The sequence below is a fragment of the Macadamia integrifolia genome, unplaced genomic scaffold (assembly GCF_013358625.1).
Source record: "Macadamia integrifolia cultivar HAES 741 unplaced genomic scaffold, SCU_Mint_v3 scaffold90, whole genome shotgun sequence".
Classification (NCBI taxonomy): domain Eukaryota; kingdom Viridiplantae; phylum Streptophyta; class Magnoliopsida; order Proteales; family Proteaceae; genus Macadamia; species Macadamia integrifolia.
Window position 1 is genome coordinate 100,480 of NW_024870574.1, and position 4,735 is coordinate 105,214.

The following is a 4,735-nucleotide window of genomic DNA, read 5'->3' on the forward strand; positions in this document are numbered from 1 at the left end:
TAATTGACGAAAAGTCAAGGTAATTAACGATATTTCATCATAATTTGTGATGTATGATAATATTTAGCCAAAGCCTATGATTTATGATGGTATTTAACCTAAGTCCAAAGAAGTGGTGGTTTACCACAGACGGTTTGCCAAAATTTGTTATTTATGGTGGTGTTTAACATAAATCCATGGTAGTGGTGATTAACCACAGGCGGTTGGCCAAAATTTATGATTTATGATGGTATTTAACTTAAATCCATGGAAGTGGCGGTTAGCCATAGGCGGTATGCCAAAGTAAGATATTAATTCAAGAAAATGACAGTTTGCCTAAGTGTTGATTAATATCAAAGTTTACTACCTGTGAGGTTTTCAAGGTAGACTAATCTTTAGATCAAGAAAGGATATATAAGAAAATGTATATTTCATGTGATCATATGTATGATATCAATTCCTTATATATATATATATATATATATGTTTTGTAGGCGATTTGGATTGATAGTTTTCTATTGTTTGTAACATTAGATAGTTATATGCCGTATATTGAGGTGTATTTTCTTCTATTGTTCAACAATAGAGATCATTGATTGAATCAAAGTTTGTTTAAGTGGTGTTCAGTCTTGGGATTATTTGGCCAGGTGTCAATGGAAAGGCATCAGTATTAGTGTAGCCCAAGTGGGAGATTGTTAGGATTTTTATGTGGGCTTAACTGATACCGATTGATCCATTGGGCCTAATCAATTATAAACCCACTCTGATTAGGAAACTCCTAGCTCTTTCTATTGTGAGAGTGAAATAAAGCTTTAGGGATTCTATTATAAATAGAATAATGATGGTTCTTGCAGCCATTACTTAATGTCTTATTAGTTTTGGGAGCACGGCTTTCTCACAAGAGCAAATGCACAGAAAGAGAGGAAACCCAAGAGTAAGAGGCTACAAAAGATCTCAGTAGTAGGACTCCACTTGTGTAGTTCATCATTGTCATCTTCATGGAAGTAATGTTTAACCACATGGGACAGAGGTTCATGATCTATGTTCAAAGGGCTTGTAAACTTATACAAGTACTTCTCTATTCTCATTTATAATTCATGTCATGGATGTCCCATTGTTTATTATAGATATGGTAAATCTATATGGTTATTTATTTTAAGATGAGAGTACTTTATTGTTCTTGATTTAGGAACTACACCCATAATTAATCTTTTATGATTGGTTGATGATTCTTGTATTCTGAACACTATAGGGTTATTCATATGTTTAATATAAAGGATTCCCAACAGAGACAAACCGGGTTTAACTTCTATTGGTGGATTATGCAGGGATTCCAACATAAATTTTATTTTCTGCTTTTCTAGTGGGATCGGCACCAATTATGCCATCACAGTAGAAGCACTAGCGGTGCGACAAGCTCTTTGCTTAGCTCTTCATTTCAACCATTCTAATAGTCATAGAGAGTGATAATCTCTTAGTTATTTGGAAAAAAAAATGACTGACTTAAAAACCATTTTAAACGACTGGGTATGTCAGAAAGAATCTTTCTATTTGAGGATAGACCAGTGATATTTATGAAAAGACGCAAGGAGAACATGATATTTCCAGATGATTTAGAAAGAGGGTGTGATAATTTCTCAAAAAAAAAAAAATCACTTCCATATCTCAGAAATTTAACTCATGGAAACAATTAGAAGACCCGCAAAGCGGTCGGGCTGTTCCAAATAGAAAAATTCACAAGCAGACAACTCCCTTCACTTTGATCTGTTTCCACGAGTTTCCTTTTTCCATGCACAATCCCAAGCAAGGTTTTAAAATTTAAGATCACTAGGGATTGGACGGATTATTTATTTATTCATTTATTTTTTATCATTTGATCATATCAGATTGATCAAACACTCAAAATCGTTTTCAATCGATATCAATCCATCAATACGATTTCTCTGTCATCGATCCAATTTTTGAAACTATGATCCCAAGTCCCTAAATAATACTCTAATCTAACCACTTTTAATCATAGGATCAAGTGGGGTAATAGAGCTTCACAAATTGTACTGTGAAATCTTTTTAACACTGATCAACCCCTAACGGTTATAGGATCAGTGGCATTGGCTGGATCAAGGATTAAAGTATTGGTATCGATCGTTGTATCGATCGGCCAAAATTAAGATACGTATCAGAGGGTATCGTATCATATCGGAGATACACTAAGATACGCTAATGATACACACATAAATGGATAAGAAACATTTTTTTAAACACTTTTACATAAAGAATTTGTTAAAAAAAGCTATTGATAACATATATTATGCATAAACACTAAATTGAGGGTATCGCACTAAGAATTCAAGGTTTGTAATTGTCCCCTAAATGTAAAATCCTTGTTCCCAACCTTGATTTCCACTTTAGTTAGAGAGAAATATGGTTGGCAGCAATTTTGGAACAAAAACCTCTCAAAAATCGTGTTTTTCTGAAAAATTACTCATCTTGGCCATTATATGATCGTAGCGCACTGTATCGGTATATACCAATACTCATCGATACGTATTTATACTTACCTATACTCGCCGATACATACCGATACGTACCAAAACGTACATTTCACCTCAATTTTATATTTTCCATAGAGTCGTATCAGTGCATATCGTGTCGTATCGATGTGTATCGGTGGTGTATTGATGCATATCGGTATGTATCGTAGGATATATATCGAAACGAAAGGATTTTAAAAATTACATGTATTGTATCGGTGTGTATCGTATCGGTCGGCTAAATTTAAGATACGTATCGGAAGGTATCGTATCGGTATCGGAGATACTTTAAACCATGGGCCGGATTGTATTGGTATTGGCCTTGGCCAATACTGACATTTGCTGGTTCTGTATTGGGTATCAAAATTGAATTAGGATAAAATCACAAAAAACCATTTTTTTTTTCTTTTATGAAAAATAAGAGTATAACTGATGGATCCGTATCGATATTAATGGAAACTGATAATGATCTGATACCTGAGGACCATGATTTCAATGTATCGATATTGTATCGGCTGTATTGGTCGTATTGTATTGATAACGGTTGAGACTCATCCCCAATCTTTGACCGATCTGAATCGATTATCTGTATCGTTTCAAGGGTGAAACAGTAAAAAAAATATACTTAAAAAAAAAAAACAAGTGGCAAAACCAATTGATATGTGCAATCATATCCAGATTAGTATAAAGCCCTTTTTCCTATAGGCTCCGTTTGTTTATGTGTAAAATTTTACATTACGTGTAAAATTTTTCTTGTTGATATATTTTCCAATGTTTGTTTCTAGGACGTAAAATATGTTGTAAAATATCACCGTAAAAATTTCCAATGTGAGAATTATTAAAACTCACTGACCAAAGCCTAGGAGGGGCGTACATCCTGGTCAAAGGTAGTTTAGGATGACCTTAGAAAATCCTTCATATTTGGGACTGAACTGATGGATGGTTGCAGGAATCAACAGATCCTTGGAAACTGGATCAGAATGTGAAGATTATTTTTCCAAAGATTAGCCATCAGTTACTGAGATTTTTGGTGCTCAAGGACTGTTCTAGATGCTTTGAATTGAACCCTTAAGTCGCCATGTTTAATGTCTCTGTTGAGTGTAGGGTGATCTGAAGATTGAACATGGAATGCTCTACTCAAGCCACCAAATTGAATATTATACTGTACAGATTTTGTACGTTATTTGCAAAGAGGGAAATTATGCCAGTTTGAAAGACATGGAAGGACAAGGTAAAGAAAGTCCGGAGAGAGACAGATCGCGGTCTTCTTTAGATTAGAAATCTTACCAGCGAGGATCGAGCTCTGAGAGAGAGAGACGCATCTTCCAATTAAGAGATATGTATCGAAACCTCGATCTCTTTCAGATCGAGTAGATTTTGTAGCAGATCTAGTAGATTTTGTTGCAGATCGAGAAGATTAAGATTCTCTGTTGCAGATCGAGAAGATCAAGCTTCTCTGTTGCAAATTGAGAAGTCTATTGTAAATCGATCAAGCTTCTCTGTTGCAGATCGATGAGGCAGATTGATCTTCTTCAACTTTCTTCTAGATGCTCACATGTTCTTCGAAAACTCACTCTGGTAGATGGAGATTGAGAAGGATGAGAAATCCAGGAGAAGAGGAGCATGAAGCTCGATCAGTTCTTCTTCGAGATGAGAAATCCACAAACTGTCTCAAAACCTGATAGTTTTCCGGCAGCAATGAGTGAAAATTTTACCGACAAAATGAAAAGTAAATTTGTCAGGCTCTTTTCAGGGAAATGCAAGGGTTTGGGTAAAATTTTACTTGATGTAAATTTTACGAAGCTCTAAACAAAGAAAGGAAAATCTTATTTTACCGTAAAATTTTACGGGAAAAATTTTCTAGGCCGAAACAAACGAGGCCTATACATAGTAAAACATATATTTTAATCAAATAACTGAATTATTTGAAACTAATTATGACCTATATTTTAATTTAATATTTGTAAAATTTTCTAAATTATTATTCTCTGAATCATTAGACCCATGTTTTCGACCTAATCAATAGAAGACCTTAGGTCGATATTTATGTACGAAGAATCAGCAAATACCAATATCAATACTATCCCCTAAATCCATGCTAAGATCTAAATTCCTGAAAATGGTTAATGGCTATGATTGTTTACCAAGAAATCCATAGATACTAAAAAGACGACCAAAAAAAAATAAAATCTAATTTTCACTCTTTATTTGATTCTCACCTTTTT